Source organism: Cibotium barometz, chromosome 40 (assembly GCF_041138505.1).
Source record: "Cibotium barometz isolate CiBa-2024 chromosome 40, ASM4113850v1, whole genome shotgun sequence".
Classification (NCBI taxonomy): Eukaryota; Viridiplantae; Streptophyta; class Polypodiopsida; order Cyatheales; family Cibotiaceae; genus Cibotium; species Cibotium barometz.
The window spans coordinates 2,961,218-2,986,737 of NC_141085.1; positions in this window are offsets into that span (position 1 = coordinate 2,961,218).

The window sequence follows — 25,520 nt, forward strand, 5'->3', positions numbered from 1 at the left end:
TCTCGTGGCCACAAGCTCTTTGCATCCTCTCTATGCTTTGTAGATCCTCTCTTACAAGCAAGGAGTCCCATGTTCCTCTCAAGTGCTCCCAAATGAGAGTGGCAGCCGTCGTCGTAGAGAGGGTAGTCGTGGAGATAGTGGCGGTCGTACCTCACGCTGCACTAGCACTAAGAGTGGAGGTAGAGGAGATAGAGGATGCCTAGGGTAGTGCTTTGGGGGTGGGGATAGTTCTTCAGAGTCACCACCACATCATGGTGATATATCATATTATGATATCACAGATGTGGGTGGCATAGTTGATGACTCTTGTGGGAAGGAGGTGGTAAACTACTTGCGCCAAGTAGTTTTTGCACACTATAAAGACTGCTTTATACATTTTAAGCAGCAAAGGAAGAGCCTAGTGGATGATTGCATTAAAGCTGCCCACAAGAAGTATCCTACTCCTCACAACCAAAGCTTTAACAATAGATGGACATAACACAAAATCAAAGACATACTTAAGAATAGGAGGTCTCTATTAAGGAGACATGCAAAGGAGGAGAAAGCCCGAATAGATGCCAGTCAAAATGGACACGGCAAGTGGAAGAAAGCTAAGAAGGAGGTCCTAGAAGGAGTAGTGAACCAGCAACAAAGAGAAGCGCGGCGAATACAAATGGAGCAATATGGATCGTCACACTTCGGATCTGGAGGTCGTGTATCATGGGAGGCCGAGTTTGTATGTATAGTGCAACTTCATGTCTTTTCTTTGTATTCTCTTTATTTGAGTTGTGTTATAATGCTTGTCTTGTGATGTAGCGTGACATTGTGGGGGTAGAGATCCTACCCCCAAGTAGAGACTGGCTACCATCGTCACGCCATAGTAGAGGAGATACATGGGATTACCTTCACGATGAAGGGATCATCTTCGACGAACAATACAATTGAGCAAGGAGAACACCAATGCAGGTAATACTTTTTATTTTTATTTACAAAACATGTTTCGACCTTTATAATACTTATATATACCTTCACTTTGTGTAGGCACAAGGTGGATAAGAAGGAGGACAAGATGACTTGGAGAGCGATGACTTCTCTGAGTAGTTTTCCTTGTAGTTTTTCTTCATGTATAGTTTTGGTTTATGCAACTATGTTTCTTTTTCAAGCCTCATGTGGCTACCATCATGTATGGACAATTTCTTGGATATAAGATGAAAATTTTCATCTTCTTTATGTATTTGTGTTTTTATTCAAGCCTTATGTGGCTACGATCATGTATGGAGAAAGTTTTGGATATAAAATGTAATTTCTCATCTTCTTTAATCAAGTATGTTCACAAATCTTTTTGTGCATATCTATCTTTAATTTAAGTTTTTATGTTGATATCTTTGCTGATCTTGATTCGTCTATGTACAAGTAAGCAAAACCTTAAACCAGAGAGCTGCCTGTGCAGAAAATGCAGCTGCATGTGTATACCTGCACAGGTAGCTCTCAATTTTTTTCAAATTCTAGAGCGCGTCTATATACGCGTTTATAATAGAGACTATAAAAACGTCTATTTTGGTGTCTATATCATTATAGACGTGCATATAGGCACGTATATAGACGCCAAAATAGAAGCACACATAGACGCATGTCTATAGACACGATCATAAACGCGCCCGTAACATTTTAAAGCACATTGTCAAAATGTGTTTAAAAACGCACCTATGGTTGCTTTTCCTTGTAGTGAACTTTGGCTCATATGCTACTTTAGTACTTCCCCCCCTTGATGGTGACTTGACCTATCTTTGAGGCCTAGAGGTTATCTCTAAGACGAGGTCCCCCCCTTGATAAAGACTTTTGATCTATCTTTGAGATCTAAAGGTCTTTTCTAAGAGTGAGGTAACAAATTTTGGGCTATTTCTTCTACCTTGGTTGCATCATCGGTGCCAGAGGGTAGTTACGAGTACTTTTTGTAGGAAGTAGGATTTTTTTTAAACAACAAATTTTTGTTTAAGAATTGGGTACTTCTTTGTTGCTTTGTTGATACTTGATCATGTTTACACTTGATGTAAATGCACTCTTTCTTTGTTTATTTACACATACGCTCGCATACTCCTTGGTTGCGATTGTGCTTCTCCTTTTCACACACACATGCATAGCGTGCTCATATGGTCACTTTTACAACAAGGGTTACACAATGGCTTTTGATGAATATTGATGTAGAACTTATCTGCCCATGGAAAATTTCAAAGGTTATAAAGATTTTTGATGCTGTGTGATTACTATCGTGTGAAGTCTCATGATCAAACCCAAAAACACACATGCCTTTTGATTTCCCATGTGCACTTCTTAAGCAGGCACAATAAAAACCTTCTCTTCTATTTTATTTGTTTTAAGTTTTTTTCCTTTTAATAGCAAGATTGTTAAGATTGTTGCCTGTTGCTGCGCTGGCTGTTGATGACGTTTTTCTTCTTGCAGCTTAGCGATGGCGGTGTTATTGCGTGACTTCTGGCGGTGCAATTGCCGTTGGCGATGGCGATACTGCTCACAGTGCTGCCTTTTGTTCCTCCGGCTACTACTGCTGCGTGGCTACCCAGCTTGCGCCTTGCGAAGAACACCGGCTGCAACTTCCACTCCTTGCTGGTCGCTCGTGATGGCAGGTTGTTCAGTTGATGTTGCCAACTCGCCTCTCGGATCTGCTCTTTCTGTGTGTTGCAGAGGCAGCTATCTACTCGAGCTGCTCATAGTTTTCTTTTGTGCGCTGTTTGCGTTCTCTTTGATGATAGCGATGCTGTTGTTTGCTCACCAGTTGTTGGCTTCTTTAGTTGTTGTGTACTTCCTTATCTTTTTTTTAGACTGCTACCGATTGCTATGCGTGCTTCTTCTTTGCTGTGGGCGATGGTCTGCTCTTTCAGTTCTCCCTGTGATGATGTGCTGCTCTTTCAACGAGCCAATTAACCTTCTCCCTCAGCTGGAGTTTGTGCTTCTATGGCTTTTTCTGTGTGCTTGATGATAAGACTTGTGAGCGAGCTATTCTCTTTGACAGCCAACAGGCTCTGTTATGCTTACAACCGCCAACGAGTTGTGCTTTCCGATGCAGTCAACTCCACTCTACTTAGTCTGCCCCTCTGCTCTCACGACCAAGTTGTCCTACACATTAGTGATGGCACCCCTAATTGGCAGCCCCATAATAGCAATATTGTTAGCTCAACTCTTTTGTGATGATTCTTTTTCTCTCACTAAAAATAAGGAAAAAAACGAGGAATTTGGAAGAGACAAGAATGAATTTGAGAAACCCTAAGATTATTAATCACTTGCTAATAAAATCTCTAATTTTTCTTAATAAATTGAACCTAAACTAAGAGAGCTAGACCTATTCTCTAATACCATGTTGAAAGTATGGATCGATCTCTCCTAAACAAAAGACATCTCTCTAAGTCTATCTAATCAAAAACTAATCTGACACTAATAAAAATACTAATCTAAGGTGGATCGAAGTAAAAAAAGCTCATCATGAGTGGGCGCTAATTAAGATGCACTCAAGTACAATTAGACACCAAGATGAATTAGCTTGGATACATAAGAAAACTTGAGATAAGTGCAATATGATTCATTGCTTGAAATGGCCCCTTTTTATATGAGGAGGTATACCCTTAGGCTTGTACATCAACGTGAGACATATCCCTTTGCTCATGTGGCTTCATACTATGCTTTGCACTTTCTTGGCTTACTCAACTCACTCCCTATCTTTTCATTGTGCTCTTTGGCACTATATTTCTCAACGTCCCTCCTAACATTGCCTAAGATCATTGGACCCGCGAGACGAACCTGATCACCTCATGAGGAGTTGAGAGTAATGAGCCATCCTATAGGTCACACCCTCTCATTCTACCCATGGACCACCTCATCGTTCCTCTCCTAAAACAATGCCGGGAGCTCACCCCTAACACTACGAGAGGGGTCACTATCCCGTTCAGTCCAATCTTTGAGTGAAGTGCCGTGTAAATAGTGCCATGCAAATGTATGAAAATAGTCTTTTCCAAATAAGTAGAAAGTAAATACATAGACACAGAATCCTTCTCAAACACGTAACCATTAAATCCAACGGGGCACATAGCCATGTATCCTTTTTGCACATACCCATCATTCAACTTGGCTCTGACTTATTTGAGCCTATTTCCATGGTACTCAACCATATCATCTCGCTTTACACTTATAGTGTTCCTTAGCACATAGCTGTACTTCTTGATTAATTGGGAGGCTACACCAAAAGCGGGAGCTACAAGTAAGTGCCCTAATCTTGCTCTTGATTCCATTAGTTTTGGTTTCTTCTTTCAATTAGTTAAAAATTGTATATTAGCTTAATCTCATAATTAATCTTAGGATATTAGGATTAATTCGGCATTCTATGCATCATAGGATAGCTTGGGTCTACTAGCCTAGGCCATCCATAAAAAGAAAGATTAAAAAATCATCATTGAGGGGCTGAAATCAGTGAAAAAGCATAGAAATACTAGGCACAGTTCAATCTCGGCTTGCTTCTCTAAGAAGTGAATGGCAATTCACTTCACAGAAGTACAGTCGTACACTCTTAAGGCACGCCTGTTCACTCCCTGTGGTGGCATAATCTTTCCATGTTTGCCTCATCAATATGAGGAATGCTCATTAAAGAGAGCATAAGGTGCATTGGTATAAAAGAAGTGCAGCTGAATTGTTAAGGGAATATTTGAAGTATAGTTAAATTGGCAAGGGAATATTTAAAGGCATTTGTCAGAAGATATGCCGTTTTAGCACATTTAAGATACTTGCCCACCATTGTCTGTAAGTGTATGTTTGTACTTTCACAGATATACGCATGTTCCATGACAAGTGAATCCGTACTGTCCCAAGTGTACGCCCGTTCCCACCACTGGAAAATCTTTTTTTTGACATAAGTCATGGCTGCACTTTTCCTAAGAGCAAACTCGTTCCTCCACCAAGGAACGCCCATTTCCTTGTCTATCCATGACCATACCCTTCTAGGTCATGAACGCTTGTTCCTCCACAAGTTAATGCTCGTTCCTTCCCTCGACCCATGATAGTATCTACAACAATGTACGACTATATCTTCACAAGCCCATGCCCGTACCCTTACGAGAGAACGCCTGTTCCTCTGTGAACGTACGGCCGTTTGCTTTTTAGAGGGTAAAAATTTCCCTTTCCAAAGTGTGATTCTTCATTGTCACTCGACACATTCATACACCTATGTTCAGGGAAATTGGTGCAAAACAATCCTTTGTTTGATGATGCTGAACCATTCTACACATAATCCCTTGTGAGATCTAACCCTTCAGTCAGCACAACATGGAGTCAAACGGTGTTAGTCCTTGATAGCACTAGTAAAAGCAAAGAATATCCAAGCACGGATCCAAGCATGAAACACATAACCCCCACCTAGAGACAAGATGATTGGCTACCCAGTGCATGGACATACCATCGACTCACGAGCAAGACCTAGGATCCCCTGCACATTCACAAGAGTCTTGCCTCAAGACTTAGAAACTTTATCTTGGAAAACGTGCAATCGAAAAAGCCTCATCCTAAGGACACATGCATGGATCCTCAGCAAGAGAGAACTATCACACCGCCCCGCTAGATCCTAGACAGGAGGGACTGGGCCCAAGTAACGCAATCCAGACTGATCCAACAATCTTGGGAGATATGCTGACACCTGATTTTGTAGATTCATACCAGGACCATAGGCTAGCACCAAGCCTAGGTCAAGAGCCAGCTCACCAAGGTGTCCAGAGACCTCTTATCAAAGAGAAAGAGCCCACCTAGAACATTTCAGCCAACACATGGCACAAATGTACAACCACTACCCACCTCGTGGAGTGTATCCAAGATACCATGTGGATCCTTACGAAGCACACACCGGCCCACCATTGAGGCATGTTCCATAGATGGGATACTATCCTTCGGGCTTAGCTCCCCTGCCTACCATACCCCAACCTGTACTAGCCCCAACCATGGCAGGACTGACACCGAAAATGTTGAGGATAGCCATGGAAATAGGGAGGGGGGAAGCTTCTGGAATTGTACCATCAACAGACCCCATACCTCATTTGGAGATGTTTAACCAGATTTGTGAGGTGTTTGGCCATGTGGACGATCAGGTTAAGGTGAGTGTCTTCGGTCTCACCCTTGATCAAAAAGTGGTTTTCGATCATTGAAAGTGGAAGACAAGGATACCTTTGATGCCTTGAAAGAGGCTTTCAAAGTCGAGTATTCTAGACAAGGAACTCGATGGACTTTGATCGAAAAGTTACACAATGTAAGAAAAAAAGAGGGAGAATCCATCTAGGACTATATCAACTGGGTGTGATATCTTCACTCTCACTGTAACAATAGAGACAAGTTCTCTGGCGAAAGACTAATTGGGTGATTCCTAGAGGGCCAGCCCTGCACAACTCCCTATATGCTATGGGGCATACCTCCTTTGAGAAATGCTACAAAAGCACCATGGATTTTGAGGACAATTTCAAGGGAACTCATTCCCGAGAATTGTACAAGGACACTTCTAAATATTCCTTCAAAACCACAAGTACGAAATTAGAAGGAAAGGGAAAAGAGTCCTCTTTAGGATAACAAGTAGAGCAGCTATAATAGCAATATTAATGCAGCAAATGACCTTGGGAAGAATGGAAGACTGAGAGGCCGGCAAGGTCGCGTTGATGAGGAGCTTCCATAGGTGCGGGGCCTTGATCATAAGGTGGACCAGCAATGGTATATGGAAGTTCAATGTGGTCTGTTAAGTTCCGTTGAAGACTCTATGGAAGACTTCTATGATGCCATGGTCGGCCACCACATATTTTGACTGGCCTATGCACTAGAGAATTCATATTTCTCTTGTAATGGATTATTTTACATGTGCGATCACTACTTGTATATGGAAGGTGTGCCGTAGGATAATAAGGTTAGAGTTACTAGCTAGGACAAGGTGTTTGCACTAGTGTAGGTAGTCTTGGATGCACTAGGACCTTATTTTTAACATTGGCTAGCCAAGTGTGAACACTATGAGTCGAGTATAAAGGTCACTCTAAATCCTCATTCTTGTATGCATTCTTGCATGCACTCTTGTATGATCTCAAGTGAATATAGTGCTCTATTGGTCTCTCAAACCTTGCCTATCGTTTGCCTTCAATGCTTGTGTGAGTGTGTGTGTGAGGGAGGGAGTGGGAGAGAGCGGTGGCTACACGTGAGGTGTGGCAGCGGCGGCAGCTTTGTTAAGGTACTTCGACGTGCTTCCATTGACGTAGCTACCATGAGGAGTTCCTGATTCAAGCAAACGAGTAGAGGTAAGTGAGAGTTTTCTTGCTAATGCATTGCATGTTTCCCATAATATATTGGGTTTGGGTTAGAGTTTAGGCTCCCCGAGACATGAGAGAAGAGTCCTATTGAGTGGCCGAAAGGCTTGACATAAATGGTTCCATTGCCGGGACACCAATCTTTTGCCAAGCAATCCTTGCATTGCTTGATTTGGGTTACTAACGAGAAAAGGAATGGTTCCATTGCCGGGACACCAATCTTTTGCCAAGCAATCCTTGCATTGCTTGATTTGGGTTACTAACGAGAAAAGGAATGATTTAATTAACAAAAATCTCCCAAAATCATGTGTTTTTATTATTTTTCGCATCAATTTCATGTTTCTAATTACTTCTTGTTACTCTTAATCCTTGCAATTTCAAGTTTGTTTGGTCAATTTTGTCAATTTTATTTTTTTAAACATATTTTTTTTTTAAAAAAAACGAATTGCTCAATTGAGCCCCTAAACAGTGGAATTAGGGAAAACAAACACCATTACATTTGGAGCATGTATATTAATTTGCATTTGTGTGTGTGTGAAACGATAACATTTGTGCTTAGTTTGGATGTTCGAATCAAAGAAAGTTTTGCATTGAAAATTTTTTGTTTTTTTGGCTTAACAGAGTGATTAGTGCTAATTACTCTTAGGGTATTCTTAGACCTTGATTGTGACATTTGACTATTATATATATATATAACTTTAGCCATCCACTTTGGGGAATTAAGAAGGTGTAGGATTCTCCTTTTTACTTTCTCTAAACTAGCTTTTTTTTCTCTCTCCCATAGCGTGTAATAAAAAAGGACCCTCGCACTACCTTTCTGCCACCCACAAGTGGGACAAATTGGCTAGTGCGAGGGCCCTTATAAAAACCATGATCCACCCGAGTTCAAGTCCCACCGTTGTTAGTATATATCCTCGTATTACATTCTACCAACGTTAATACCTCTCTCTCTCCCAGCCTTACATTGACTCTCCCACAGAACTTCCACCTAAGTTAATACCTCTCTCTCTCCCAGCCTTACATTGACTCTCCCACAGAACTTCCACCTAATATATATATATATATATACCATCGAAGGCTGCTGCTCCACGCAAAGACTCCACCACTACCACCAAGAGCGCCTGGGCTCCACGCGAGCTATGCCATCGCTTGCGTGCCTCCCAACCTCGCTAGGCGCGCCAAGTTCCAACCCCTGATCCATGCTGTACGCAGGCCAGCTTACTCCACGATGCGCCAACTGCACCGGCCAGCGCTGAGGCGATTACAGGGCAAAGTGAACTACACCCGCCATGCTCCACTACTGATGCGGGTCGCAACGTGCAATAGGTGCCGTTACGCCTGCCTTGCTAGGCCAGATACGACACGCCTACGCTCGCTCTACTCCCACACCAACTCGGGTCCCATCTGCTCCCTGCCAACTGCACATCGCCTGCGCCACCACAATCAACGCCTGAAAAAGGCTCCACCACCATCGCCACGACAACTATGAGGCAGTATCCTTGTTTGGTTTATCCTCTGCGATGGCTGGTCTCGTGACTGAGCACGGTAGCTCTGTAGGAAAAGCGACAACAAAGGCAGCTGAAAGCCAATTGTGTGGAGGCTGGTTTTAAACTTGGATAGAAGAGCCCCTCCATTTGTAGGCGTGGCGAGAAAACCATTAAGGTTGCATCAAAAAGGGACTTAGGTCCGCCTGTAGAGAAAAACGAAGCTGCATATTCGGGAAAAGGCCTCCTTTGGAGAAGAGGGGAGTTCTACATTCAAAAGGAAGCTTTCTATGTTGACAATTGTTGGAGATTTTACAGTGAGCGCAACCTCAAAGGTCTGAAACATTTCGCCAGTTCCAGCCAGTCAGATCGTTTTGGGTGCATTGTCTTCACCCACGCCAAAGGGACATTCCTTCAGGTCTTCGGAAGCGACACTTGCTTGCAATCGCCCTACCTACAGAAGTGCCCAGGCCACAAGCTCAAGAAAATAAGGTAGAAACTAGAGTTCCGGGACTAGTGAGAACATCATCTCAAAGCCCATCGTGTGCTACTCCTATCATGCCACCACCAGGCTTTCCAGAAAAACAAGTTCCAATTATGCCTCCATGTAAGGGGGATGGCAACAAAATGATGACTACCAATGTGGCTGTGGCAACTAAGGAGAGTGAGTTTCCTAGCTGAAAGCTCACAATCTATGTAAATGAATGATATACCTAGCTTAACTGAGAACTCCACTATTGACCCACAAGGAGGAAATATTGCTACTGCTACATGCTCAAATGCTAGCTCTAGTATTGGCTCTTTGGACTCTTTAGTGAACATAACAACAACTTCTTCTAAAGATAGCCCAAAATCTCCTCAATCACCTACTTTAAGCTCTAGGGTTATTAAAAAAGAGACCATGATTGGTACGATAGAAATCAACCTTGAGCAGACATCTCAAAGACCCTTAAGCACAAGGACGGAAGGAATTCTAAAGGGACAAGATTGGCAGTATAACATAGCAACAAACATTCTTATGGATCTTGTCTCATTGAGAAATGCCATCCTTTGGATTGGCAAGCACTTATGCAAGTAGCCATCAAGGACCGTGGAGTCGAATTGAGTCTTCATTTGATGCTGTTGGGATTGGATCACTCCGTGTGGAAGAAATGAGAAAAGAGCAAAACATTGTTACTCATGCCAAAAAACCTCAAGAGCTAGCAAAAGCAGATGCACCTATAGTTGCTCAAGCCTCTAAGCAAGGGGACAAGCCCTTAGCTACTCTTGATCTTGGTGAAAGAATTTGTTGCTACTTGTCTGCTGTTGTAGAAGACTTGTGTAGGTGACTGATGTGCTGCTATTATAGAAGACTTTGTTGTTGCATCATGATAAACCTGAAAACAAATCCTCAAGGAAAGCTCTGCACATGTTTATTAGCCAAGACTATGAAGTACATGCCTGCTTGTCATTGATTAGTGCTCTCTTCTCTTACTATTTTTTTGGTTTTTACTTTCTTAATTTTATTTTTTTTTGTGTTAATGAAAGAAAGAAATAATTTTTAAGCTTTGTACAAAGTATTAATGCTATATACATGTTGGGTAAATAGCAATTTTTATGGTATTAAATTTTCCAACAAGCTCCCTCTTGATGTGAACATGGTGAAATGTCAGGGAGTAAGGTGTTGTAGAGCGTTTTAAGAAAGTTGAGATTATCTCCTTGGGTCACCACTTCAAGTTTTTCTTTTACTCACTTTGGTGTAAGCTTGACGTAACCATCCTTTCCAAATGCTATGTTGAGAAGGTCTAGGTGATGGTACACATGTGATTGCTTGAGAAGTGCTTACATTCAACTAAAGAGGTGGCAATGTGCTTAATTTGGCTTAGGTACTCTTCAGGATGTATTATCATGTCTATTTCCTCTTGAGGGGGTGTTCGACTGAAGATTTGGAGTTTAGTAGCACGAGTTAATGCTTTGGTGGTGGGTGAAGAAACTTCTTGTGGCAAGGAGGCCTATGGATTGTTGATTTTGAAGTATGGTTTGACTCCCCCCTTCCATGTGGTACCCTCAAAATCTTTTTAGGTAGCCAAGTTTGGAGAGGTGGGGATGTTGTAGACACATCCATAAGTGCCTTGCCCTTGTCTACTCTCAGTGAAGCAATTGCTACTAGATGTGGTGGTGGAGTTGCCACAGTCTCTGTTTGGATAGGATTCCTCTTCCAAGTGTGATTTAGACACTGGGGCACATTGGTCATTGATGAAGAAACCTTGATGTAATTGGGCTGGGGGGTAAGATGGTAGTTTGCGTTTACTTAGGGACCCAAATCCAAGAATTTAATTTATAAAGGCCTTGTGCTTGTAGAAGTTCCTTTTGGATCCACCGAGGGAGTAGTTTGTAGCCTTGTCCTCCTCCATTTGTTATTGTTGTTTCTCCTACTTTTTGTAAGCTTTGATTTTGATGGAGAGAGGTCAATGGTTGGACAATTACTGGATTTACTTGGGAAGTATGCTCCCTAGTATATTCATATGCGAAATCTACAACACGTTTGGTTTTCGTTTATTATGAGCTTTTTGATTTTTCCTTTTTGGAGTAGTCAATGGAGAAGTTGAGGTCGAAGAATATTCCATTGACAATGGTCTAGAGGGGGTTGAGAAACTAGCTTCAAATCCATTTGATGGCAATTCTCCCTCCTTAAGATCATCCTTGAGCTAGCAACTTCAGTGAAGGTTGCATAAATACAAGAGTTTTGCAGTTAGGATGTTTTACCATATGTTTTTTTTTTGCTTTTTCTTTTTTTTTTTGCAAAGTCACTTTTATTTTTTGCACTTGTCAACCAATTGTAACCAAGGGTGATTGGCCCTTTGAAGCTACCTTTAGGCAAGACTAGGAAGTCACCAACAAGGTGCTCAGTATCACAATAAGTGTCAATTTTTAACAAACCCAGCACTTTGGTATTTTTCTTCTTGCTACTCCTCACTCTAGCCTCACTTGGTTCAAGCTCGGGTGTTCCTCCAAGCAACAAAAGAGATTAAGTTTTTCATGGCTTCCCCATCAATTAAATCACTAAATAGCACTTTCCCATAGGGACTAGTCAGTTCAATGCATTTTCTTTTTGGTTCCAGAGCTACTATAGCTGAAACCATAGGTGCTTCAACACATGAAGTAGCAGCTTTTGGAATAATCTCACTCGTGTGATTAGAGTTCGAAGATGTGGCAACATTGCAATAGTTTTCCAAAGAGGTGGTCATGTCCATGGTTTCACTAGCCAGAGGAACATATGGGTCACTAGCTTTGGATTCATATGGGGCTCTATTCATGCTTGCGTTAGATGGTTCTTGGACCTTTTCTTGCTTTTGTGGAGCAGTCAATGGATTTTAAAAAAATCCCAAGAATGTCATGCTAGATGCAATTTATGAAGTGGCTAATTTGGTGTGCAGACCTCGTGAGTCGTTGTCGAACTCCATGTCCGTGTTTGCATTGAGTTGTTTGATGTTAACATGGGATTTGGGCTTGGCCATTTGTGGAATAGGCATTGGAGGACGAGGAGGCACAAGAGGGAAAAAATCATCATTTGTCAACATCATGTTGGCTAATAGATCTTCCGCGGCCTTGAGCGTTTACGGAGGCTGCTGCCTGACATGGTGTGGAGGTTGAGATTCAATGGGAGACGACGCGCACTCAGGCACAGGGTCAAAGGTTACAAAAATGGGTGGTGGTTCAAGGTGAGCCTGGTATTGCTCTACAAGTTCTTGGGCCTCCTAAAGACGTTGCTTCTCAAGGATGGCATTGGAATATGTGGCCAACCATTTTTCTCATTTGGTGAGTTTTTGGTGGGCTGCATGGGGGAGTGGTAGTTCAGCACAATCATCGCTCCCGGAGGAGGAGGATGTGGTCTTTGTTGAGCCCATGTGGATGCTAACCCGGTCATCTCTGTGGTGGTGGCCAACGTGCTTAGAGCGTTATTTCTTTTAGGATGTGGCCTTCTTTATCTTGGCCTGCAAACTGTGTGATGACATTCAATGGGACAGTGGATATCTTCCCATGTTGAATGCTCAACACATTGAGAGATGGCATGCCCTTGACTGTGGAATGAGAAACTAATTGCAAAGGGAAATCCTTATAGTAATGGTCAATTCCATAGCCATGACATTGTGGTTGCATTGGTAGATGTTTCTTTTGAGGTCATTCTGCCACTCTTTGGGGTCCATGGCAGAGGAAACATAGAAGAGGTGGTTTCCCTGTGGGTGTACCTATAGTGTGCACAAGTGGTTTAAGGTCCATGTGAGGCACCAGCAAAGGGAGATGAGGTGTTAGGGGTGCCTCGAGGATGGCAGAGCTTATGGGCTCCATAGGTTTAGCAATGGACCGTGTTTGAATCTTTCCATGAGCAATGGGATTCACCTGGAGAGTCAATGGTTGGAATGAAAAGATTGGTACTGGAGAAGGTCGTGGTGGTGCGTTGTGTGAGTAGTTAGTTTGGTGTGGTGCCATAAGTAAGGCTTGGGGCATGGGAGGAGAGGAAAGTAATTCTACAAATGAGATTTGGGTGGTTATTGGCGCAGTGGCCAATTGCATGGAATAGCTTTCTCACATGTTGTCATCAAGAAAGATTGCCTATTTGCAGGCCTAATCAAAGGTGGAGGGGTCCTTCACCAACAGGTGGTCATGAAGCCGTGGTCATGAAGCCTTGGATTATGCAAGCCCAAGAGGAAACAATCCATTAATTTCTTATCACTCAATTTTTCCTTGCTTTGCAACGTGAATTAAGGTGCTATAAGCTATGTAGTCGCGTAATGTTTCCTTCAGCTTATGTTCCAATTGGTGTTGGAAATAGGGTTAGGGTTGCAACAATGCACACACACAAGATAGAGAAGCTTGAGAGCACACAAACTCACTAGATTAGAATTAACAAATGTGTGCCAGATACAAAAGATAAGTACACACCCCAAAATGAGTAGATAAGAGGGTGTACACACGCACGGGGGGAAAAACCTCCTAGTGAGGGAAAAAGTGCCCCGGCGGTCCTAAGTATATTCGCACACATCACTACCATATAATTCTACAAATCCCCCCTGGAGTGATGATGTGAACATGTACAAGGTATGGCCAATCAATCCTGAAAAGGTAGTAAGCCCAAAGCTTTATGAAAAGCTTCAACTTTTCACGAGGGAAGAGCCTTCGTGAATAAATCTGCCATGTTGTCATGTGTAGGCACATAGACCAAGCTGATCTTTGCTGTAGAGAGTCTTTCCCTGACATAGTGGTAATGCACCTTAATGTGCTTAGTGTGTGAGCATGAAACACTGGGTTTCTCGCAAACTGCTAATGTGCTCTAGCTGTCAGTGAAAATCGTAGTGCTAGATGACTGTCCAACACCCAAATTAGCTAAGATGTATGAGCCACACGCACTCAACTGTAGCTATAAAAGCTGCCCCGTACTCAGCTTCAGAAGTGGAAGTCGCTATTGTAGGCTGCTTCTTGTTGAGCCATGATATACATGAATCACCAAGGCAAAAGCAAAACCCACTAGTTGGACACTTGTGTGTCATAACATCCAGCCCAATCTGAATCACTGAAAGCATGCGGCTAATGACTCACCACCCTTTGGATAAAATAATCCAAATTATTGAGTGCCCTATAAATAGCAAAAAACCCGCTTAATAGCCTGCCAATGCTTCATACCTGGGCTATGCATAAATCTGCTCAATTGTGAGACCACATGCTGTATATATGGCCTCGTATTACACACATAAAGAAGGGATCCAATAGCCTGCTGATACAAACTAGCATCAAAAGAGTCTCCTGCATCTTGAAGACTAAGTCGAGTACTTGTCTCCATAGGTGTAGCCCCACAGGTTTACAGTCTTCAAGAGTAAACCTCTTCAATAGCTTCTGTATATATTTAGACTACAGTATAATAATGCCATTATTCCACTGCATAAACTGAATCCCCAGATAGTAATGCAAGGGCCCTAAATCTGACACCTCAAATGATGACTAAATGTTGAAATCTGATCTATATACTGGGTTCCATGAGCAGGGTCATCAATGTGTATAGAACGATGACCAAAAATGTATCCTTACTTCACACAGAGGCTACTCTCTGTTGGATTGTTACAAAAATCATTTGCAACCAAGTATACATGAATCTTCTCATACCATGCTCTAGGAGCCTACTTAAGGCCATAAAGCGTCTTTTTCAACCTGCATACTTTAGACTCTTCTTCTTTCACAGTAAAACCAAGAGGCTGCGATACATACACCTCCTTACGTAAATCACCATTCAAGAATGTACTCTTAATGTCCAACTGATATACATTTCACCCATGATGTGCTACCAAAGCAAGGAGACACCTAATGGTAGTCATACAAGATGTGGGTGCAAAGGTCTCATCATAATCAATGCCCTTTTGCTGGGCATGCCCTTTGCAACAAGTCTGGCCTTGTAGCGATCAATGCTACCATCTTCTTTGCATTTTAACTTGTAAACCCCTTTAGTACCAATGGCCTTCTTGCCATGAGGTAGATCTATCAACAAATACCAGGTGTCATTCTTGAGTATAGAGTTATACTCATCCTGCATAGCATGCATCCAATGATCATCATCGTGTGCTTCCTCAAAGGAAACATGTTCCTCCTCATTACATAAAGTAGAAATGAGAACATGATCCACATGAGAATAATCTGCATGATGAGAACCTGCACGAGTTCTTCTAGGTAAAGGAGTTGCCAACTTGCTATCCCTTAATGTCTACACAAGCCATTTTGGCATACGCCTAGATTCTTCTATGGCTGCTCTACCCTCATCCACTACATCCTCAATTATTGCCTCATCAAAAGGCTGATTTTGCACCTGAAAAAGTTGAATTTTAGCACTTGGTTGAGCATTCAATTGCTTTACATATGACTGCCCTCCATTAAACAAAGGTAGGAGCGAATAAACATGTCCTGAGAGTATACATTCTGCTGTTTTTTTTGCATGAAACCATGGAATGAATTGAGTTCTCGACAAAAATAACATCTCTAACCAAAATCTGCTTTGAGGCTGGATTATAAAGTCTATATCCTTTGCTTTCTGAACTGTATCCCAAAAATATGCATTTAACTGCCTTATCATCAAGCTTACTACGTTGTTGCTCAGGCACAAGAGCATAAGCAAGACAACCAAAAACACGTAAATGAACCACAAAAGGCTTCCTGCCATACCAAGCTTCATAAGGAGTTTTAGACTGCAAGGCCTTGGTAGTGCATTTGTTCAACACATAGTTTGTGCACATAGTTGCCTCTAACCAAAAACCATGAGGTAAATCTTAGGCTTTCACCATACATCGTGGCATCTCCATGAGAGACTGTTCTTCCTCTCAGCCACACCATTTTGTGGAGGTGTGTATGGCAATGTACATTGATGCTTTATGCCTTTTCTAGCCATATATGCATGAAATTCCTTGGACATGTACTCCCCCCCTTGATCTGAACGAAGGGTGCCAACTTTACATTCACATGCATTTCAGCCATGGATAAAAAGTACCTACAGCACATAAAAACCTCTAACTTCTGCTTTAATGGATACACCCAGCTATATCTCGAGTAATCATTAATAAAAGTGATGAAGTAGAGATATCCCCCAATAGATGGTGTCCTCATAAGACCACATACATCACTATGTATAAGCTGTAATTTCTTAATAGCTCTCACAGATCCATCCTTTGGAAATGATACCCGATGCATTTTACAAAGAATACAACCCTCACATATATGTCTAGCAGGGGTCTCAAGAGTTGGCAACTCAGACACTATATCATGCCTTTGAATGCGTAACAAACTGCCACAATTCAGATAGCTAAATCATGCATGCCATAATTCTGCATCACTCCTAGCACGAGTCATAGAGACTGAGCAAGCATCATGCTGTAACTTCTCAAATACATCCATGAAAGAAGGTACCTGAGATAATGATAGAATAACCATCATTTCTATCCTGAACATATAAAACTTTAGAAAGAGTAAATGCGCCCCCATTTGCAGCAATGAGCATAACTCTACCAACTCCTTTGATAGGATATGAGGAACCATTTGCACATGTGACGGTTCTTGCACTCAGGACAAATTCCATAGACGAGAACAAATTTTTTTGTGAAGTAATGTGCTTACTAGCACCACTGTCAAAGTACCAAGCATCCAATTCTGCCACCCACTGACATGCATACATCATGAACAAAAGGGTCATAACTGCAACGTACAGACCCTGCCCAATCATCTTGAGCAAAACTTACAGATTCCTTCTTCTCTGCACTTGGTGCAGATGCATCAGCCATAGCCATGACCGATTCTTTCTTTTTCTCCTTCTCTATCCTTTTCTTGCACTCATTTATGTAATGCCCTGGTTTCCTGCACAATAGTGACATTTTTCCTTCTTTGTAGGCTTATCACCTTCTTTCTCTGCATCCTTACCTGAGGATTCTGATTTTGGCCATGCGAAGAAGCTTTACCTTTGCCTTTCTGACTGGTAATAAAAGCTTGGTCACACCAACTCGCATAACGAATCTGTTTTGCCTAGATTGCTCTTCTTGCAAGAGTATTGAAACCAGCTCATCAAATGTAAGGGCATTTGGATTTCCCTTCATGATGAGTCTAAGGGTAGAGGCAAAACTTTTATAAGAATTCGGCAATGCATTGAGAACTCTGGGCACTAATGTACTATCATGATATATCTCATCCACACTAGCGAGTTGCTCCTTAAAATCTTTGATCTTAGTCAAGAAGCTGTCCATTGAGTCTCCCTCATTCATGCACTCAGACTCCAACTGTTTGTGCAAATATGCAACATGTGCTTCATTGCGCACCTGGTATAATGCAGCAAGTGTATCCCATGCCTATTTTTAAGTCTTACATGACCGAATATGAGGAATAATGCTTTGCTTCACAGAAAGTGCAAGCAATGCATGTGTTTGTGCATCTCTTCCATCCCATCTCGTTTGAGCAGTAGTGGGAGGTACTGATGGTGCATGTGGAGGAGCAACATCTGTATCAGATTCTACTTTAGATGTACCTGCAGCACATGGTTGCACTGGTAGTTGTGAAACAGGACGAGTTTCACCATTGACCACATTCTAAAGGCCTTTAGCAACCAGTACATACCTCATCATATAGGACCACAATGGGTAGTTAGTCATCAAGTTTGTCCTCATCAAACAACATGTTAAATACATCACTATTGCCAGCCACCATGACTGTCGACACCAAATGCAAAATCTTTCAACACATTGCAAGTACTCACAGTATTCACTGAATGCATCCCCGGATGGCTGCCAACTAATTGAATTACCTGCAAAGTGTATGAAAAATAACACAGAGTAGAGAATAGAGTGTTACTGGTGAAAGTATGATGGTCAATGTTATTGAAGACATTGTAGATGCTGCTGCACACCAAATCTTTACCGCTGCATAGCCCAAACACCCAAAATTGAGCAGAACCAATCCAAAATGGTGCCTCTCTAGAACGCCTATAGAAACCTTGCGGTACCCAAAACACACCTGAATCGCGCTGCGGATCCCAAAAACAATGTATACTTTGTATATAGCACACTACAGTATATACCTTCTTCTCCTAAGAGGGTATCTCACAATCGAAGACAGAAAAATAGGGTCGTGATGAGAAGGGAGGCAGACTACTAGATCAAGTGTCAAGGAAGCTAGCTCTCTGATACCAATTATTGGAATTAGGGTTAGGGTTACAACAATGCAAACACACAAGATAGAGAAACTTGAGAGCACACAAACTCACTAGATTAGAATTAACAAATGTGTGCCAGATACAAAAGATAAGTATACACCCCAAAATGAGTAGATAAGAGGGTGTACACACGCACGGGGGAAAAAACCTCCTAGTGAGGGAAAACATGCCCCAGTGGTCCTAAGTGTGTTCACACACATCACTACCATATAATGCTACAATTGGAATAGTTGGATGATGGGGTTCTATTTGGCCTCATAGGGTGTAAAGCCAAGTATGAAGGCCTCTCCCACTACGTTGAAAGTGCTTTTGTGCACCCAAGGTCCAAGGATTGGAACCATTGCATGGCCTTGCCCTTCAAGGCTGAGTCCAAGGAGATGGACTTTGGTTATATTGTCGAAAATTTCAAATGCCACAGATTTGGCTAAAGACCTCGATGTGGGATATGGGGTCTCCAAACGCCGTAGAATTTTGGTAAAAGTTCAAAAATTTTTGCCCACATAGGTTTTGTATGTGATGTTTATGGGTGCAAGTGTTGTGACACTCCCCTTCCTAGAGCTTGTGCTAAGCTCGGAATGGCAAGTTGTGGCACAAGGGGAGGTGGTACAAGGGTGGGGAGTGGGAATAGATCCGTGGTGGATAGAGAAGAGTGTACGTGAATGTGTTCAGGGCGTCTATCCGCGCCGAGGTACATGTATGGAGGGCCCCCACTAGATGAGGGCTCTTCAAAGATTATTTCGCCCTCCCAGCCAAACATGTGTGGCATGGCGACGACTAGATGTTAATGTGCAATTGGGACCAGGGTGCCGCCAAAATAAATGGAGGCATTGGGGGGGCATGCAACCATGACTAAAAGGTGTCCATGGTGTGAGGGGAAGCTTAGAAAAGCTTTAATAGTGTGCGCGCAGGCCCAAAATAGGAGTTTTAGCACACTTTTGCCTTGTGCATGAATGTACGCTTTAGGTTAAAAGTGGTTTTTTGAGGTGTTTAATGCATGTAGAAATGACCCTAGTGAGTCAGGAAGGTAGACCAAAAGCACCTCAAAAGATTTGGAAATTTTAAATTTTTGAAAATTTTTGGAAAAAAATAATTTTTTTTAATTTTTTCCTGGGTTTGGTACAGCTTTACGCTTACAAGCGTATGCCCATGACTTTAGTATGAAACGACCGTGGATTTTTTTTTATTTTTTGCCACTATTGACACCATCCACCAATGACAATCAAGCCTCGTCAACATTGCCTTCAACTCTACAACCTCAACCACCAACACTACAAGCACCCTGACCTCATATCTTTATCATGACAATCAATGGTAGGTGCCCAAGAATCTTCTTGCCGCTCAGGGATTCTATGATGGCTACACAGAACTATGGATCCCCAAACGACCATCTCTAAAACCCAAGTGCAAAAGACCAACTAAGCTTACAAAAACCATCCCTAAGCCCAAGCTTCAATGTTTACTCATCCCTGACTGCCTGTTTTACAAGCACAAGGCTACTATGAAGGCAACCCTTGCCTCTAGCTACCCAAGCATGCCGCCTGTGTGCTCATTCCCCATAGCAACTCCCTAGGAAGCCATGACAAAAAGCTCCACGGTCGCCGGTTCAGCAACCCCCAAGCACAACGAAGCCAACAATGCTAGGTGCTTACCAACGTGCTCAAAGCTCAAGGCTTCCATGAAGGTAATGCACACATGTGGCTCCCAAAGGCCCAATCAAAACTCTCTCCTCCATGTCAACAACCACATCATAGCTGAAAGCCTCTTCGACAAAAAAGCCAGAAGCCTCAACAACCATGGACCTTCATCACTCAATCAGCAATGTTGGGTGCCAAAATGTCTCTTAGAAGCCCAAGTCTTCCATGATGGAAATTCCATCATTTGGCTCCCAAGGCGTACCCCTCAATAAGTCGCCCAAACCACACCACCCAAGTGAGTACCTGTCCAATCGATGAAGATGGTTTGGCGACCAATGGGTAGGCAAGCCCAATCCTCCTCAACAAACTCCTACACGGACTTGCCCACAGCCAATTGCCCACAGCCAACCCATGGACATTCAACAGCTCAGACTACCCACCCCTTTTCCCCAACGGAGCCGCCTTCATGAAACTCCACCCCGCCCCTCGACTTTGTCACCAAACCAAGGGGCAGTGCTACAAATGGCTGAGCTTTTCCAACCACTCAAAGATAAACTCAAAGGTAACCTCACAAATCTAGCCACCTGGGCCACTCAGTACAAAACCCTCTTTGGGGGTGCTGACCAATAAACACATGTAAAAAAAAAAGATGTCTCTAGGTGATTAGGACCACGGACACACCATTTTCCCTCGCCCATGCATGACACCTACAATTCTCATTGGGCTTTATCCTATGCACACACATCGCACAAAGCTTCATCATCGACAGCCATCTAGGTACATCTCTGGATGCGGGGACCGTGGTGGGCGCAAGCCTGGTCCACGGTACAACCCATCGCCTGGATTTTCTTAATCACCCCTCCTTCACCCGAATAACTATGCTTCATGGCCTACCCTTAACTTCTTCTTCATGGCCTAATCAATCCTACCCTTAACTTCTTCTTCGACTCCACATGTATGGATCCTCGGCATCGACTACCGCTCCTATCAACACAAGATCCGAGAGCTCCAATGACAAAAGAAGACAACGCACCAAAAGAAAAAGAGAGAACACCGCAAAATTGGTGACTTAACATCCACGGGAGCCAAGAGCTTCTTGAACATCACCGTTGACATAATCAGCTCAGAGCACAAGCAATCTCCATGTGTGTTGCCTCTCCTTGTTCCTCTGGAATCCCCCCCTCGCCACTTGCTTACTAACCCCATTGTTTTATGAACTTCTCTTTAATCATACCACCTACCACTGGGATACTAGTCATTAAGTATTCCATGCTAGAGGCTACTCATTCTAGTAATCGGACTCCTCTAATGAGGATGTCCCGTTGCAAAGGCAATTTTAAAAAAACACAAAAAATAAAGTAAAGAGTACTACTGGGCACATCCAACAAAGCAAACTGATAATAGCCCATACGACTAGCTGGATACTTTATCGCCACCAGTACTCCACTAACTTCTTTCTATCTTACTAACTCCCCCACCCCCTCTCAATTTCGAAGCAACAGGAGAACCAACCAAGTGCAACACTTCCCTATGTGCCTCGACAACCCCTCACTGATCACGAGGATGCGATCGACTTTAGGAAGGGGAGTATGTTTACCACATATTGGTCAACACATTCCTATGACAACTATGTCCGCGCACTTATGTAATGGGCACCGGATCTATATTGTAAATCCCGTCATTTGATGAGGGAAACATCCTAAAGACGCTCCCAAGTATTGAGCTTCAAAGGACAGACAAGAGGATCTTGGTCAGTTGGCCAATCCATAGAGAAAGCCCTTGTGACTATGTTTTGGACGCCCCGGGTCACTTACTCCCGAGCAGCCTAGTGGGAAAAGGCTTGGAACTATAAAAGCCAATTTCTCTTGTTTGTAACTCAATCTCCCATTTGTTCAGTAGAAGTGGAGTGTTCTCTCTCTCCCTCTCTCTTGCAACTCTAATCTAGCATGTGTGGTGTGCTTATGGTTAGGGTTTGGGAGTGATAATCACTTGTTTTCTCTTGCTTCCTCTCTCTCTTTCTTTCTTGAGTGATTAGGCTAACCAATGCAATCCTCTTCTATGGAGATCCCACACAATCTTCACGAGAGAGCTTGCCTCACCCGTAGGATTAGAACAACCACCTTGGTGTGACAATGAGTGCGGGAGGACGGCGATGAGGAGCAACTACGATGGAGCTCTTGAGCCATGCTCAAGCTCGGCAGATAGGCAACTTCCCATGACACGTTAGGGTAGGGTTTCCTTAACATAAAGGTTACAGGAAGTAGGAGAAACAATAGCAACAAATGAGGAGGAGGACAAGGCTACAAAGTAGTCCTCGGTGGATCCAAAAGGAGCTTCTACAACCACAAGGATTTTATAAAGGAAATTCTTGGATTTGTGTCCCTAAGCAAAAGCAAACTACCACCAATTACAGCAAGGTTTCTTCATTAATGACCATGACCAATGTGCCCCAATGTCCAAATCACACTTAGAAGAGGAAACATATCCGAACAGAGACTGTGACAACTCCACCACCACACCGAGTAGTAATTGCTTCATTGAGAGTAGACAAGGGCAAGGCACTTATGGATGTGTTTACAACATCCCCACCTCTCCAAACTTGGCTACCTAAAAAGATTTTGAGGGTACCACAGCTTAGGAAGGGGTCAAACCATGCTTCAACATCAACAACAATCCATAGACCTCCTTGCTAAGAAGTTTCTTCACCCACCATCAAAGCATCAACTCATGCTTTTGAACTCCAACTCTGTAGTAAAACACCCCCTCAAGTGTAAATAGACATGCTAATACATCCTGAAGAGTACCTAAGCCGAATTCACTCTTATGAAAGCACATTGCCACCTCTTCAGTTGAATGTAAGCATGTCTCACAAGCACTCACATGTGTACCATCACCTAGACCTTCTCAACGTAGCATTTGGAAAGGATGGTTACATCAAGCTTACACCAAAGTGAGTAAAGGAAAAACTTGACGTGGTGACCCAAGGAGATAGTCTCATCTTTCTTAAAACCCTCTACAACACGAGAGGGAGCTTGTTGGAAAATTTAATACCATAAAACCTGGTATTGACCTAACATGTATAGCATTAATACATTGTATATAGCTTAAACATTCTTTCATAAACAGAAATAAAAACAAGAAAAGTAAAAACCAAAAAAATAGTAAGAGAAGAGAGCACTAATCAATGACAAGCAGGCATGTACTTCATAGTCTTGGCTAATCAACATGTGCAGAGCTTTCCTTGAGGATTTGTTTTTAGGTTTACTATGATGAAACAACAAAGTCTTCTACAACAACAAACACCTACACAAAAATCTTTATTCTCGACAAGTAGCTACAAAGTCTTCACCAAGATAAATGCAAAAGGATAAGCAATGACTTCACGAGCTTCAAATTAAATAGGTGTATTCAAAATTGGCTCTTCATTCATCTCTCTTTTGCAATTCTATAGTTAATGTTTCCCTTGAAGAGCATAATTGCATTGCACTTGACTAGTTTGCCTTTCTCTTTTAGTAGCTTCTAAGATGAATACTAATGCTAGCATCTTTCTTTTAAATCGTCCTAGTCTTACGATTATGTATCTTAAGATAAATTATGCCAAAGGAGTATGCCAAGTACTCCATTTTACATTTATTAAACCATATTTAGCTATATCCTAGCTCTCTAAGTAATGTGTGAGTGAAAAACATGGTTGTTATAATTTAAAAAGGATAATTTTAAAAAATAAAAAAAAATCAAAAAATATGACTAAGAATATAGCCATCACCATGAGGAATCTTGGTAGGTCTTTGGAAAACTAGCAATGGTACCATAAGATTGATGCCTTGATTTCTCATAGGGTGGAACCTTGTGTCTTTGCTTTACTAAAAAACCATCATCGTCAGAGGCTCTTAGCATTTCTTGATATCCTTGGCAGAAGTCATTGGGCCATTGCTTTGGTCTCCGCGTGGTGGTAGCTTATCACTATTCATTTCACAAAAGAAGCAAAAAGAAAAAGAAAAAAACACTTTTTTTATGTAAGTAATCGTGTAATCACATGCAATTTTACTTCCAGAGCTAACATATAGCTTTAGATGGTTTATATGTGCATCATTGTGTTTGAGACTGTGATCATAACCCTAGGCATATTTTTTGAACTTAGTTCATGAATCGTAGACTTGTACCTATTTCTAAGTTAGATCCGCATTAATCTTCATCTTTGTAGTATCTTTGGGAAGATTAACCAGTCTTATCCTTGATTTCATAATTTCTTGTTCAGCTATTTCCTTATTAACTTCTGATTTTTGCTCAAGTACATCTTACTTGTTATTACTGTTGCCATGCATATCATCCCAAGTCTTGCATTGCTTTTCTCCTATGACCTCAAATCTTCTTCAACCACATCTTCCGAGGAGAATGTGCTTCAGAAAAGGGGGCATGTTAAGTGCTATTGAAGACTCTCTAGAGAAGACTTCTATGACACCGCGGTCAGCCCACCATATATTTTGATTGGCCTAGGCACTAGACGATTCATACAAGTGTGAATACTATGAGTCGAGTATAAAGGTCAAATTGTAGCTCTAAATCCTCATTCTTGTATGCATTCTTGCATGCACACTTGTATGCTCTCAAGTGAAGATAGTGTTCTATTCTTCTCTCAAACCTTGCCTATCTCCTACCTTCAATGCTTGTGTGAGTGTTTGTGTGCGAGGAAGGGTGGCTACACTTAAGGCGTGGTGGTGGTGGCTTTGTTGAGCAAGTTTGGCGTGCTTCAATTGACGTAGCTACACCGAGGAGTCCCCGATTCAAGCAAATGAGTAGAGGTAAGTGAGAGTTTCCTCATCACTAATGCATTGCATGTTTCCCATGGCATATTGGGTTTGGGTTGGAGTTTAGGCTCCGCAAGGCATGAGAGAAGAGTCCCATGGAGTGGCTGAAAGGCTTGACATGGTCCTTATTTGATGGGGTGGAGTCCGGAGGATAAAATACCTAGCAAATTTTGTGTGCGGACTTCGTGAGTCTCTGTCAAACTTCGTGACACTGCATTGAGTTGTTCGATGTGAACGTGGGATTTGGGCTTGGCCGCCTGTGGAATAGGCACTAGAGGATTAGAAGGAGCATGTGGGGCAAGATCTTTGTTTGTTTACATCATGTTGGCAAACAGATCTTCCTTGGCCTTGAGCGTAAGTGGGGGCTCATGCCTTACCTGGTGCGAAAGTTCGGTTCTATGGGGGCAGCGTGCACTCAAGTACTAGGTCAAAGGTCATAAAAATGGGTGGTAGCTCTAGTTGAGCCTAGTAGCGCTCTACCAGTGCTTGGGCCTCCTGAAGACATTGCTTGATGAGGATGGCATTGGGATATACGACCAGCCGTTTTTTTCGTTTGGTGAGTATTTAGGGGGCTA